Genomic DNA, 16,647 nt, shown 5'->3' with positions numbered 1-16,647 from the left:
CTTTACTGAGCGGCTCACATCGGGGTAATTCTTGGCTTTTGGATTACTGTGGCTTGGCCTCTATCAATTTTTGGCTTTTGTTATTATTTCAGATTATTTGCATTCGTTTGTCAGGTTAATCTCGTAAGCTTGTTAGTCATGCAGTGGCCACTGCCCGAATGCAAATGCTCAGTGTACCACTCAAACAATCTTTCAACAAAGTGGGAAAACAACATTATGCAATGCAAGGCCTTAGCAACTTGACTTTTCACCCACAGGAATCCCATAAAAAAAATGACTTATCAAGTAGTTGCTCAGACGCAGTTAAAATGCTGATAAGGAACATAAACAGACTGAGTAAGACTATGAAGAATTTGTAAGTCATATTCTGTGCTTTTGTACCCTAACCTCCATCTGCATCACATAGATGACATGATAGAAGATCACCATTCTGACATGTATTGAGCTTTAGCTAAATGTGTAGCTTATTACATTATCAAATATGCTCTCTGAGGTAATAGCAGTGCAACAAATCTCCAGTCCAGTGGTTAAAGTCAATCGCCGTAGAGAGTGGGCACCTGATGAGACCAATAGGTTCATTAAGGAAAGGTGTGGCTGCCACACCTTACTGTTCATCCGGCCTCAGCCTCTGCCTCTACCCCCTCCTCCTCCTCCTCCTTCCTGCCTCTTTAGTGGTTCCAGGATGGGCTCTGGGCTGGTCTTGTCTCCAGGGCCTGTAGGGAGCAAGCCCAGCTCTCCTTCTGCCCCAGTAACCCCAATAAGCATGTGAGCAGAGCAGGCAGCATCTCCACACGGCTCGGGGACGTACATTTCTTCACGCTAGACTGTCCGTTCACATTTTATTATGATTGCAAGGGGGTGGGGGGGCTGGGGGGAGAGAGGAGGGAGAGAAAATGAGCAAAGGGAGGGAGAAAAAAAAGGAAGCTTAACCCAAAAAGAAAAAAAAAACGTGAGACCAAAGCACAGGCACCACTACTGGTGCTGCTACGGCGACGGCGGACGCTGCAGGGCAGGATCAGAGAGGAGGCTCCACACAGCTCCACCAACCGGCTCAGACAGCCCTGGGGGATCCAGCAGTGCGCCACCCGCTCCCCATACACCTACGGGATTGGTGGGTTTGGGGCGGTAATAGCCTTAGCATGGATGAACTACGTAGCATTCCATTAGAGCGCAGAGTCACTTCATGGTCATTCCTGGATGCCATAACAGCGATTTATCAGATGACAGAGAACTCCCGTGTTGGCATTGGCTCAGAGACTCCAGATTCTTAACTATCAAATCCCCCTGACCCACAACACAAGCACCTTAGAGCTATTGGCTAATACAGCACAAGTAAGATATGGATACAGCAACAGTGAGCATGAGACAAAAGAGTCAAACACACGTGTGAACATGCACCGTTCTCTTGGGGAGGAGGACTTTACCGGCACAACAAACCACTAAATGTATCTCAAAGTAAATCTGTGTTCTTCTAATGCATATAAATATTGGGTTTTTATGAATGCATTCTTGTGTTGCCCATAGCCACAGATGCTAGTCTAAGTGACAAGCACACCATTCCACTAGAGCCGAGGCAAAGGGTTTGGCCCAAGGGTAGCATATATGGGCCATTCTACCGAATTGGTGCAAAGTCAGGTCGGAAATATTTTGATTTTTTTATGTTTTATTCCCAAAACTTTGTCCGTATGTATATTGTACCATATCTAAAGTACACTTATCTAGTAAAAGAACAGTCAATTTTTATATTGTATTTTCAGAATGTGTTGGAATGTTTTTCCTCTTCCAAAAATTGTCACTACCGAAACATCACATTTACTATAGTAAAAAAGTATTATTATTGACCTGCTCAGATTGTGTTTCCTTCCCTTCTCTGAAGAGTATTTTTACAAATATTTCTTGAAGGTTTTCACAATGAAATCCATAAAAATGAATTTTTTACCAAATTTTCAAGTTCAATTTATACAATTCATCAAAATCTAAGTGCAATATTTCTTTGTAAAATGCTAAATACTGATCATATTGATTCCAGAGTTGTTCATTGATGAAATTGAACATACATTAATCCAATCAGTATCATAACATTTTAGTTGATTACTCAATATACTTCATTTTTTACAAAACATCCTGTGTTTCGGTAGTGCTGCACTGTTTCGGTAGTGACATCCAGTGTTTCGGTAGTGACTGCACTGTTGGATGGATGTTCATTTCTCTCCCAAAATCTTCCAAAAGGTGCTCTGGGCCGCCCTTTAGTCCACACAACACATTTATTTAAAAATTATGGGATTGAACTACTTACCAATTCATTTTGTCACTACTGAAATCATCAGGTCACTACCATATGTTTCGGTAGTGACTGTTTCGGTAGTGACAATTCTAACTAACTTTAAGCATAAATAAAGAATTCTAACAAGCACACGGCATGCAAACACATCTTTGAAGAGGTGAACACACATACAAACATAAGATTTTCCATGAAACCCCAAAAGGTTTACTTAATTGAAGAAAACATGCGTTTCGGTAGTGACAATTCTTAAGGTTACACGTCGATTTTCAGACTTTGGAACACATTTATATAAAAACTATGGGATTTAGCTACTTACCATTCAACCATGAGGGTCAGAGATGCAGTGTCACTGCATGGTCAAAAATGCAGAGTCGTGGCTAAAACACAGGCTCAGCCAATGGACTAAAACTCTTGTGTTTCGGTAGTGACATGAAAACTAGGGACATGATTTTTTGAGTATAGAAAATTGATTTAAAAATTAAACCCACAATAAATCTAAATATTCCAAGTTCTGTTTCAACCCAATCATAAAGATCTTTGAAATTAAATCATTGAAAAAAATCTAAAAAAATTGAAAAGTGTTATTTAAAGGCATTGAAATTTAGATGTCAGGGTTGGGGACAGCTACTTCCCAATAGAAAGTACCCTATAAATGATGATTTTGTATATATTTAGCTTATCACTATCTCATGTAATGCATTGGGTTTATATAGACCATAACATTTTCTAATTAAATATCTATGCCTAAATACCTAATTGTTTTGTAAATAGTTTTTATTGTTGAGGGACTGCATATTACACGAATTCGGTAGAATGGCCCATATAGAAGATAGAAAATGCTTGTACTGGGATGTTGCCTGTACTGTGATGTTGCCTGTACTGTGATGTTGCCTGTACTGTAACGTTGCCTGTACTGTGATGTTGCCTGTACTGGGTTGTTGCCTGTACTGTGATGTTGCCTGTACTGTGGTGTTGCCTATACTGCGATGTTGCCTGTACTGCGATGTTGCCTGTACTGTGATGTTGCCTGTACTGTGATGTTGCCTGTACTGTGATGTTGCCTGTACTGTAACGTTGCCTATACTGTGATGTTGCCTGTACTGTGATGTTGCCTGTACTGTGATGTTGCCTGTACTGTGATGTTGCCTGTACTGTAACGTTGCCTGTACTGCCTGGTGGATGAGTATCTGCACTTATCTGCAGTGCATGTTAACCATGACAGTCTGTTAATGCACTTAAAGTAAGTGCCCAAGCATAATAAGCACACTTCTCCTGTTTACGGCTCTCAAATCAGGAGACTGGATGTAGTGGTCACACCCTCGGTCAGCACACAGCCATGCAGTGGTCACTTGGGTGTCAGTGTGGATCACAGTCAGAGATCAGGATTCCTGACCTCTCCTTCTGGCCCGGGGCTCTGCAGCCATCTCCGTGTTCCCAGCCTCTCTCCTCCCTAGGAGTGGATGTCAGGTTGAATATGCCTCCCCACTACAAAGGCCAGGCTCACTGAAACACTACAAGAGGAACTCTTTAAAACCCCAGGGGGACACCAAGAACATGCAGAGATAATCAGTCTTAAGAGGCTACGCATACATAGCGGGTAGACACAGAGAGAATATCAAAATCTAGCGGACTACTTAAACAAACACATTTAAAATCGCTGCTAAGTGTTCTTCATATGGTCCTTGTAGAGGGCAAGGGTGAAAAAGCATGGTTAAATAGAGGCTCGACCACATACTGGGGGTTTAGTAGAGGCATGTCTTCTGTATGTAACCAACCAAATACTGGGGGTTGAGTTGGTAAGAGGGTCCTAAATCCAAGGAGGATATCAGCAAACATACAGCTGTTTGTGAGGCAAGTCAAAACCATTCCTGCCATTACTAGGCCAGAGGTATTACCACTACATCTGTGTCTTAACTAGAACTACCGTCACCCGACACATTTTATCTCCAATCAATATGAACAATATGGAAAACAATACCAACTGGACAAGAGTCTGTCAGTGTCAGTTTGACCACAGTATCATTTAAGTGTTTAATTCTGAACAACATTTCAATTTTCCACAGTCTTAAAAAATAAAGCTTGGGCTTGTGTTTACACTACTGGATAATCACTTATGAAAATGATCTCTAACATTATGCTGGCAGCTTATGATGTGGTGCACTCACATTTTTTTCCTAAGGCTGGAACTGCCAACTAGCCCACAGATGTGGTTATCCTTCTTGATACATGAAAACATTCTACAACTGCACAGAGAGAAGATGACAACACTCGTCCAAAGAACGTGTGGTCAGTTATGTCACCAGAGCATTCCAACCTCTGATGAAATGAGATTTCTAAAGATTGTTGAATTAAGTTCTGTTGAATCTCTGTTATATAATTAAAGGTGTTTTCCTCTATTTTTTCACCTGAGCCCTTGTTTTCCCACCTTTTTGGGTCCAAATGTTTAGCTGAGGACAGAAACGATCCAAAATCACGCTATAACCGGCGACATACGATGTAATCCCATGGGGCATACGTCTGTGTCAAAGTAAACTGCCACTGAGAGGCTCATAATGTAATGCAACTATGTGTGTTTCCTATTTACAGAGCCCGGACTCTGTGTGAACTGTGTGCTTTTAGCGCAAATACTGAACAGACAGCTGGAGGACCGGGAAGTGTATTTCGCCAAATTTGACCAAAAGTGTATGACATTAGAATTGCGGACTCTGCCTTTAAGTACAGCAGCTTCATGAAGTAGTACAGTACAGCAGCGTAGGGGGATTTTGTTTTGTAAAATAAACACAAAAATTACTTTGTTCAGTCTTCTAAATGTAATTTCTTTATAGAAGTGTCTAGTTCTTTCCTCTCATGAAAGGGAGATTATATATTTTTAATGTATTTAAGCAGCTTAACAGCAAATGTACTTAGTTCTGATGAGCTGTGTGCAGCAGCACAGCTTTTGAGTTAAGACCAGCTGGAACTGTGGTGATCCTCATCTTTTCAAAACAATCCTTCTACTGAGTCATATTTCACACTGTACATCCACACTTTAAATTACCGCTCAGCATTATGACTTAAGCACAACACAAATCTTCCATTAGATGCAGCTACAACTACACAGTTTATAACCATCAGTCCCTTACACAGCATAAAGATGTGTGCTTAATTATTGAGTTTTTCACAGAAAGCAAACAATTATGTTCACTGATAATGAGGAAATCCATTTCAGAGCTTCAGTCCAAATCCTTCATAGCCAAATCTCAACACAGGCCCATTGTGACCATGTCAGTGGTGTCAGTATCAGTATCTTGGCAGCATAACATGCAATTCTTCACTTCGCTTCACAAATCAATACTGCGAACATGCTCCAATTACACTCACTTATACTTCTGTCCCAATGACTTAACCAACTGGCTTTGTTCAGCTACACTGAAAAGCCTTCCATTCACTGTGCATGGAAAGCAAACAAGACAGTGATGTACTTCAAAAGGTCTAGACACGATTCCCATCAGTAATAAAAACAACCCATGTTAAGGCCAAAGCACTGGAGTCTGCTGCATATAGTCACTGACAAAAGACCTTTGTGAGTGTTTTCATGTACAGTGTATGGACACTTTCCATAAACACAAACACACCATACAGTCACTTCACCATACAGTTGTAATGTTAAAAGATTGAGGCAATGGGGTAACATTACTGTAGTAGTCTGCATGAGGCTGAAGGACAAGTGCTTCAAATTAACACAGCAATACCAGTATCCCATGATCAAGCAGGACCTTGAATTTATACTGAAATGACCCCATGGGTATATCATGGGTATATCGTGACTATAACTTATATGTTGAGGTGTTCATCTCTGCAAGGGAATTTACAGAATTACTGAGAAAATTAGTGCCATTTCCTATCTAAATTTAATTGAAGGTAAAGTAGCTAGATAAGGCAATATCTGTTGCTCTGTCAGCTCTTGAAGCTTCCACTACATGCAATTGTCCGTCCAGAGACCTCTGACTACAATATGCAAGTCAATCAATCTTTAAAACAATAGCCTCAATTTCACATAACCTCTTTAACAAAACAGATTAAGAACACCAACCAAAATTAGCCATAAATACTCCAAAGTACTGTTTGAGTACCAAAGTGTTCTTCCAGAATGTATTTAGCTACCTTAACAGAAAATAATTAACAGTGCTTATTACACGGCTCTTCTTAATGCTGTAGAATGCTCCATTCACTTGAATGGGGCTTCCCAACGTTCTGCGGTCAACTATTTTCCGATAACTGACCGTTGCTATGCAGTTAATGACCGCTGTCAAGGAAAGTGGCCTTTTTGCCTCTAATTCACGTCTTTCGTAGCACTCCGCAAGTAGTACGGTAACTTATCAATGGAGTTTCAGCGGACGGTTGAGCAGCTGTGTTCTAAAGAATGTTCAACTGTCTTTGAAGTTCAACGTCTTTGGCGAACTATTTCTCTCCTTTTAAACACTACGTATAGTAACAAATGCATTGTAAATAGACACACGGTGTTAAGTAATTTGTTTGTTTTAGTTGTAACCGTATAATAAGCGGGATAATGTATAGAACGCCGGTCATTGTCGGGAAAATAAGCCCCTTCAGGGTGAAGCAACACCCCTCCGCTTTCGCGTCTGGGTGCTGTTCGCCCTGTCGGGGCTTATTTTCCCGACAATGACCTGCGTTCTATACATTATCCCTTACTTAAACGTCCTTTAAATAGCATGTGAATGGCACTGTGCAATGACTGCTTACATAGAGGAGTCTGTGGGAGATATCTGGAATCAAATATTGTGCTAAAAATAATTAATTCAGTGCTGCACACAAGGATATCATCTTAACTAGAGGGTGAAGTAACCATGCTCACAGTTTGTATAACTCTTTGAACAGTAATTGCACTCTGCACCACTTAAAGTCAGCTAATTGCAGATTTATTGTAAACACAGCAAGGCCACACAATCCCGAGTCTCCAGGCTGTGTCCTTGCCAAATGCAAAACAAGAAATGGTTGTCTTTTAGTCCTCCAAGAGGGAGCTGCTACAGTCCTGGGACAGCTTTACACTGGCTTAGGCAAGCTGTAAATAGCAACCATAGTATGATGAACACTCCAACCAGAAATTTGACTCACTTGTTTAAAACCTGTATAATCTCATTAAGAGTGAGTATTGTAGCTGATTCTGCCAACAGAAACGAGTGAGCTGGTGGCTGCAGTGACAAAACCTGGCCTGAAGAGAATCCGTAATGGAGCCAGTAAAACACATTATCAACAAAGCAACCTAATCTCCAGACGTTCAAACGGTCAATTGCATTGTTCTACAAAAGGCTGGTCAAATTGCACAGACATGACCTCACCTGCACGGTGTTTAATAACCTCAGTTATCCTCATGGGTAAATAAACCAACCCAAACCAACCAACCCAAACCAACCAACCCAACCCAACAACCCCAACCCAACAAACCCAACCCACCCAACCCAACCCAACCCAACCCAACCCAACAAACCCAACCCAACCAACCCAACCCAACCCAACCCAACTCAACAAACCAGGTTGAATTAATAAGACAAAGCACAAAAACAGTCAATGAAACATTGTGTGTGAGTAAGGAAAAGGGTAATGTGGAGAGGTATGCAAAGACTCTGAAAGATAGAACTGGTGTAGAGGAAAACAGTGGTCAGGGCCTACAGGCCACTTTGCACATTTCAACTGTCAAAAATCAGGCAATGGAGTGAAGATGTGAATGGGTTAATTACAGACTGAAAACATGTGTAGGTTGAGGTACAAACTATATCTAAAACACAAAAGAGCTCATATACAATTTCAGGTTCAGGATTGTCCAAACACTAGTAGTGCTCCTACAACCTCGTGTTTTAAGGAGTGCCCAGTTTAGGGGTCTATTTATAGACACTTGATTACAAAAAGGGGGAAAAAAAGCACAATACGCTCATGTCTCAAATGCCAAAAATACCAGACGATTCCTCAGGGATGATTCATGCAGAAGCCTCGCACAGCCAGGCCTTAACAGACAGTCACTGAACACACGAAAGGAACATCTCCTACATCGTTAATATCAGCACATCTCCTTCTCAAACCAGCAGAACACCCGTCACTGAACACACGAAAGAGACATCTACATGGAGAATATCTTCACATCTCCTTCTCATACCACCAGAACACCAGAGTCGTTTTTCTTGAGTTCCTTATCTATAACAAACACAGAAATAGACAGACAAATGTTTGCCCGGCTTGTTACTGTTTCCAATAATCAATAATCAGGTATTGTGACTGCGATATCTTCAACCCCAAATATCAGGGTTTAGCGTTCGGTGGTCCTACTGACTGCAGTGGCTGATCGATTCTATCATTGAACAATCGGCCCCTCTGGCCTAATTTCTCTTGTGGAGGTACATTTGTGCACTTTGTCCACAGAACAAAACCCAAAAGCCTTGGCTCAGCAGTTGCCTTTGTCCTCACTCACTTAGACTGAGCCTATGGCAGAAATTTCAATGGTCGTCTAAACAGCTGGGGCCTATTCAGGTGTGGAAAAACAGCACAGACACACACAGACACACAGACACACACAGACACACACAGACACACACACACACAAAGTACAGTCAGTACACATCAAAGAACTAGTATGTTTGATTTGCCCCTACAGTGCACGTTAACTGTTGGGATATAGTTTTGTTTCCTCAATAAAAATACCTAGACAGACCTTGGGCAATTCCACACATCTAATGACAATGAAAACATGCCTAGAGCGAAAATCTCCCTCGTCTGAAAGCAACCTGTATCTGTCTCACTAAAACAACATAAACAGCCAAATGGATTAGACAGGTTGAAATTATGTAGGTGGGTATACAATTGCCAATCATCATTACTATGCAACTTGTAAATGTTAATGTGCTGGATAACTTGCTGGAATGTGGAATAACCCTAGCCTGGCCATTACCAGCCTGTGACTCCATTTCATTCCGTCTTTCAGTCTGGGCCAACCCAATGCATTTTGGTTTCCGAGATGGGCGGGTGCTTATCTTGAGGTTTAAAATCATTGGAGTTCCCTTAACCAATCAGCAACGTTTAGTAAGCATTCGGTAGATTAAACTCTTCCCAAAGCCAGTTGGGAGAAGAGCTACGACGTCCTTTCCAATCATAAAACTTACAAGAAAATACTCTTGTTCTCCTTTTAATTTTCTGATGTTCTCGAGAGTTGAGACAACTTTTCCGATAGCTTTTCGTGTCTTTTCCTCCAAGGCGAGTTTTGCGTCACAGCTCTGAACTGTTCGCTGATTGGTCCTGCAAAATTTTGAGTTCTGGAGACGATTGTCAATGGGGTTGGGCCAGACTGAGTATGAGCATGAAATCAATTCAGGCGGAAATACGTAGGCTGGTGTCACCAGGCTAGAATAACCCTGCTAGAACAGCTTCTTTTTACAATGGGTATTGGACCAATAAAACATTCCCCTTTGGCATGAGGATATCATGTCGTCATGTCATCCAAATAAGCATTGGATAGTGCAAGTGAGTGGGAGCATGTCAGTATGATTTCAAATGTTACCATTTCACAGCAAATAGCAAACATGTGCAACCTAACTTATTCAACTACCAACCTAATGTTTTTTTTTTTTTTTAAATGTAAATGTAGAAACATTAGGATACGCTCACTAAACCATCTATCCAGAATAACATGGTTTGAGCTTCCTAGGTGATGACATCCAGCCAACTGGACGATTATCACGTAGCAGGCAACGGCATTTTAAACAGCCAAAGCAGCGTGGTGATTTGGTAATGGTCTGCTATCGCAGGAAGTTCTGCTGCAGGCAAACTAGGGTGGAGCAGCCCAGCCCGTCTTATCTTGCCTGCAGCCAGATGTTACCAGTTGTGCAGCAGGGCGATAGCAATCGGGCCGAGCGTCCTGTTGAGACTCGCTCCACTGGGCTGAACAGACTGAGGCTGTGACGGAGGTGGGAGGAAGGAGCGCGTCTGCAGGTCCAGGTGCACAGTGCTGTCTGGTGACTCATCACACTGGCGGGCTTCGCCGTCACACAGAGACCTTTTATCCACCCCCACATCTCATACTACATGAGCCTAATTACACTTCACACCTTTCATACTAAATGCTCACTTCTTGTGGTAATGTTAATATTTTACATTTATATGTAGTCGTTTAGAAGACTTGCAGTCCTGTACAGATATACATTTTCTGTATGTATTTATTATATTAAAATACCATTACCATACTTAAAACAAATCTGAAAAAGACAAATATTTCAAAAAGTAACACACAAGCCATCTCTGTCCATCAAAGACACGGCAGTCATATTCAATATAACTCTACTGAATACTACCAACACCATTTCACTAAGGAACCCACCAAGGAGCAAAGACAGGAACGTGTAATTCAATAGCCATAATGTGTTAGGACAACCCTGCGTCAACTATTCTCAAGAACTTAACAGCTGTTTCACCAGACTCCAGCAGCTATGGTACAAAAGAATGTGTCAGTTATGACACCAGAGAATTCACCAGCTACCGTTTGACAGAAGATTTCATCAGCCAGGATAATGGAGAATTCAGTGGCAACAATGTTGCACTGGTATGTTTACCTTGGCACACTCGGCCTGCTTGACCCCACACAACCCCTCAACCCCCTACAGCTGGGCTTAACGGTACTGACCTAAATGGCCATTTTGAGCTCCACATTTGAACAGCTGTTTTTTCCACATTCTTTATGTTTCCACCCCATTCGTCAGGAAGCACTGAAAATGCAGCGGGAAGGAAAGACTGAGTCATCTCTCTCGTATATGGTTCAATCTGAATTGCAATACTGAAGAAAGCCAAGAGGGCACCAGCACTTGTCCCGCAGGCTAAGAACTGAGACACACACACACACACACATGTATCCACCAGGCCCCAATGCACAGGGAGGCATTCCTCTACTGTGTTTTGGTGTTGGTGTGAAGGAACCTCACGGCAGCCTGTGTGCGCCGGCGGCACGCAGAGATAAGAGCGGGTCAGTGGAGTCGATGGTCAGGCCGTCCTGAGGAAGTCATTTTCTTTCCCTTCACCACCAACTGCTGGCAAGGCAGGATGGGAAAGCTGCGGCACATAACTGGCAGTTGCCATGGAGATGCAGCTGGGAAAGTCAAAGGGCCGGTCACGTGTGGGGCGCATGAGGCACTGTGCTGGTCTGGGCCCACGAGCACTCAAGGCTCCAAACTACGCCAGCCAGGAGCCCATTTCCTCTTTCTTCATGAGAGGTCTCTTTCTCTCAGTCTCTCCCTGAAGTGCCACTTACTATGGGATGGCTGGGCACCACAGAGCACTGTTCCATGTGCATCATCTTAAAGTATGTTCTGGAAGCTTCATTTGCCTCCTTTTTCTCGCTACCTCTTAAGAGTGTCCAGGGTCTCCTCAGTGTTTTGTTTTTTCACATCCTTGGGGGAATACCAGTATTTTTATTCCATCACTGCTGACAAACTGTGGTACAGAGCAATTTTTGAAGAAAAGATTGTCAAGGGTTTATCCACTGCCTATGTGGATTTATGTGAAATTAATTTAAATTAACATTAGAGCAAACAGAATACATGCCATCACATTCATCAGAGCATAGATAATGCCATGGCCAGTACCAGGACAACCCAGAAAGGGCTTATGCTTATTTACTTTCCGACTTATTAGACTTAACCAAAAGATAGTGAATACATACAAACAGGTCTAAGAAATGCGTGCACAAACATTCATTTGTGAATACTAACGTGCTGATTCAGATATGATTTGTGTTTACACAGAGTGTGCCAAACAAGAGTGATCAAATGACTAATGTCATCCAGCCACAGAGCACATTTGAGAGGAACTTTTCAAATAGATAACATTACCAGCAGGAGCCTTAACTGGCCTTAATTGTCACTGCTGGCAGAATGGTGACATCCTGTCACTTCCTGTTCTGCTGTAGGCTCACCCCTCCCCCTCGCTCCTAGTTTCCAACTCAAGAGTGCAGAGAGCCAATCCTCTCTGAGTGACTCTGCCATTTGGAGCACAGGGCATCTGTTAAATCTCTGACAAATCAATTACAGTCACACTCCACCACAGACTCTGCTGCAGTGCATTGCCATTTATACACAGCAGCATTCATTTATCAAGCGCGCGGATGCATGGTCATTTTTTCACTAGGCTGTTTTGCCGGGGCGTGGTCCTCCGCTAGTTATTAGCGCTTCTGTCTGCAGAGCAAGCCAAGGCATGCAGCAGCCAGACGCTGGGGAGAGCGGACACACAGTGGAATGAGTGAAGAGCACTGAAACCATATGGTTGGTCTAGTTTAAGTTCACTGGCATATTCACAACAGTGAATACTTTGAATAGGAGATTATAATTCTGTGCACATGCAAACGTACAAAAACACTACAACAACATTCTATACACACACACACCTCATAGTCACAGAAGGGGGAAAGGCTGACTTAAGACTGCTGATCATCAGCTGACCAAACAGACAAAATCCTGACTTCTCTATGAGTCTCAGCAAGGGCATGACAAAGACAACAGGACATAATTCTGTCATCTAACAAACTTGATTTCAATTACAGCACTTCATCTGGATAAAATAAACAACAATAAAAAGCGGCTTCAAAACTGAGGCACCAACAAATAGGCTATCAGACATACACAATGCCAGTGGCTCAGAGTCTGATAAGCAGGTAGAGTGAGAAGGGATCATAAGGTACAACAGCACCAGTTAGGAGGTAAGAACCTAAACACTTGCTTCATGTAAAAAATAAACTTCCCGTCATTAAATTTGCATTCTGAACCGCAGTCTCACACACCACTTTAAAGGCAAATTAGGCAGGTTTTTTCAAGGAAAGTTTTTGTAGACCAGCTAGTGTTTGCATCATCATTACATTCATGTTCATAGCATGTGGTCATGTGAAGGACAGATAAACACCCCCGTCATTCCAATCAGCTGACTAGCCTGTTCACTGTGCGGTTTTGTGATTCGGGTCCAGTTAGGACATCATAATGTTGCCAAACTTCATCTGTTAGCAAGCTAACTACCTTTCATCTGTACCAGGAATGCTGTGGGTGGTGATTGCAAGGCAATGTCTGTTGGCTTTTCGCTAGTTAGCTTGTTAGATGAAAACAACCTACTATTGCTTTAATTACTATTACAATGCTGGGTATGACAACACTCTTAATTCAAGATCATTTGTATGAGCTATGCACTAAGCGAAGGCCAATAACTGGTCCTGAGGTCAGTCCACCAGCCAGGCTCTTCACATTCCCATCATGCATTACTCATGGCCTGCAGCCTGTCAGGGAAGGCTGGTGGCCTGGCCAGGCTGACAGACATTGTTTATCAGTGATGTCACCACTTCCCGAGCGGGCCTCGGGGGTAAAGAAACACACAGATCAGCGAAACACTGTGACAAAGAGCAAAGAGCAAAGCCACGAGCCCCCACCTCCACAACCCATGCTATACTTTCAATACCTTGCAATACTTTCCTCCATCTCTGGATCACAAAGTGGTGGAGAGAACGGTCTCATGGTGTTGAAATGTTAATGAGTTGTGGCACTCAATCGCCTCCATCCACCATATGTCTAATAACTAAGCCTACATTTAGTTTGAGAATCGCCCACAATGGCTCCGATGCCGATTACTCCGGCGTCCTCTATTATCTTTCCTGTGTCATTTCCGTACACCTGTCAACTATGAATAGATCATGAAACTTAATTGTGGGAACCGGTGGTCTGCAAATCAAATTACAGTGGGGTACATTCGAACAGAGTGTTGTTACCTTCTCTTGAAGCATGTTTAGATCATAAAACCCATCACTCTTTTAATAGACCACTAGCTCACAGCAACAATAGGAATAATAGGAATAGAGAACTTGGGTTTCTGCTAGAGGGAACAAGAACTCTGCAAGAAGCCTTCCAAGTGTGGATTCACTGTGGCCCTCTCAAAATGCATTAATATGACATAAGGATCCTTATTTTGAAAGTAATGTGGTCCTGTGGTAGCCTGGTGACACCAGCCTACGTATTTCCGCCTGAATTGATGAACGAAATGGAGGCACAGGCTGGTAATGGCCAGGCTAGTCCTGTGGCAACTCTGGACAGAAATGTGGAGTTACACAACTGGCCAATATTCTTGAGTAGAGTGATTTTGAGGCCATCTCTTTCTACCGTGTCCTCTAGCCATTGTGGAGATTCTAGTGAAGTTCTCAAAGGACAAATTGAGGTGTGCACTGAAGGGCAATCAACAACAAAGTGGTAGTATAACCTCAGGAACAAGAGCTAATTTCAATTGATCCTTATACTGCGTATAAAAAAACATTGTGGCGTCTTATTAAGCAACCCTGCATTTCTTTCAGGGGACCTTAGCTGTTTGCATGTATTATACATAAAAATCCTACCAGAGCTTTGTATATTTTTGTGAATAATTACTTTTCCCACACATATCAATACAGAATGCAAAAAACAAATGCAAAACTGCTTTGCAACCTCCAACATTACTGGTTATATTAATAACACTCAATAGTAACACCTTCTATTGCATTTCTGTCATGTTGTGGCTTAATGACTTTAGGACTTTTATGTAAAGTAATGTCTTGTGCGATCCTTTGACATACTGAAAACAGGTCGTGTAACTACATTGTACGTGCACCACAAACCACTATTTTAAGTTGAACAAACCATCACATCACCACCCATTTTTTAAGAAAGTGTGCCTGTAATTGTGTCTTAACCTCTACCATCGTGAAACTAATGCTCACAGGCATATATGTACCATAATATCAGCAGATAATGGGCAGACTGGTGACTGTTGGACATTTTCAGCGGTGAACCCTAACAGGCCTGTGCCTACAGTGAGAGCACAGAACCCTGGCCAACCACTCGCCTGTCATGGATGATCAGCTCACGTGTTCCACTGTGGCTTCCCTCTCCACCGAGAGTGGGTGAGTTCAGAATGGGAGCTTGCCTTTAACCCGTTGCTCATGGTGGCATTGGGAATAAGAACACTTGTGCCAAAACGATTTTGGTACACCGGGCCATAAACACCTCATAAATAAACATACATGAGACACCGCTTGTATACAAAGGAATGGTAAAAACCACGAAACAGAGAGACGCAGCATTCACAACAGATAACAGTGAGCAACACACTGTTTAACTTTAGAGTTCTGCAATTTTAAAAACTACAGAGCAAATGGAACATTTGGGTGTTTTGACAGCAGTTACATTCCTGCACTTCTTTTTTCTATTTGTTATGTAAAGTAGTATTTATGGTTACACTAGGTCTCTATTGCTCGTAGCTAGACTGTTCTCTCCCTTGTATGTCGCTTTGGACAAAAGCGTCTGCTAAATGACTAAATGTAAATGTTTTCAGCTTGCATCCGTCTCTATAAAGGGAACAATGCCACAGTCCACAGTATGCACAGCAGTGTCAGGACTGTTGAACCCATACATGCTTCTACAGGAGTTTACTGACTACACTACATAAACATCAAGGCAAGCAGCAAATTCTTCTGATTAAAATGTCACATCACTTTGAGATAATCCTTGTTACATAATTCTCCCGAAATCCATAGCGGAAAGTGAAAATAAATAAATGTGCATCCTCCGTTGGCTATTTTGAACATTAAGCAACAAATCAGTAAATTCCCTTCATTCAATGTTTCACTCTCCAAGCCATTGCATTCTGCAATACAAATTTCACTCAAACACGTCAAAAGGCACTACATAAGCAGCACATTTTGCAAATACACTAACAATCCAGGGAGTAGGAGTCTCTGGTATAAAATGCCTTAGGAGATGAATAATAATAGTCAGATCATTTGACTTAAGTCACTATTCAATTTCTATGGTGGCACTTCTTTCTGTTCTTCTGCCACTCTGCCAACTCCAATACCATGAATATCTGATCAGTGTTCATGTCTACCTGTCTAACCAGGCACATCCACATTTACACCAATACTCTCCCTCTATTATCAAAACGTCCTAAATCAAAGGATGTAGATAGATAAATGAAAGCATACAAAGATGACAAGGTTTAGTTTAAAATTCTAGTTGAAGTTTTGAGCACTATTGAACTCTTGCTGTGTATTTTTTTTGGCCCCTATTGCAAACGGATGGTATCCATGCAGGAGGGTACAGAACCATCTGTTTTGGTGAGACATTAGCAAATCTGCCCTAATAAATTACATTACCCACTACACTGGGATATATGAAGGCTATATGAAGGCTATCTGGCAGAACACTGCTCTAAGGATCAAGCTAGAAACACATCTTTGGCGTTCTCATGGGTGACCCATCATTAACAGTTACATGTATAACGGATATGTAGACTACACCAATGCAACTGAGATTTTGGCACAGCCT

General features: G+C 42.1%; 1 protein-coding gene across 1 annotated transcript in view; it reads right to left on the bottom strand.

Annotated features, from left to right (window-relative positions):
- Positions 1 to 16,647, bottom strand: part of arhgef12b (Rho guanine nucleotide exchange factor (GEF) 12b) — a gene marked incomplete at its 5' end in the record, with an annotated part of 50,778 nt that overhangs the window by 32,599 nt on the left and 1,532 nt on the right. The gene's annotated exons all lie outside the window — the stretch shown is intronic.

Source organism: Sprattus sprattus (assembly GCF_963457725.1).
Source record: "Sprattus sprattus genome assembly, chromosome: 1".
NCBI classification, from domain to species: Eukaryota; Metazoa; Chordata; class Actinopteri; order Clupeiformes; family Clupeidae; genus Sprattus; species Sprattus sprattus.
The sequence above is the reverse complement of the archived record's forward strand: the minus strand, read 5'-3'. Positions and strand labels throughout refer to the sequence as shown.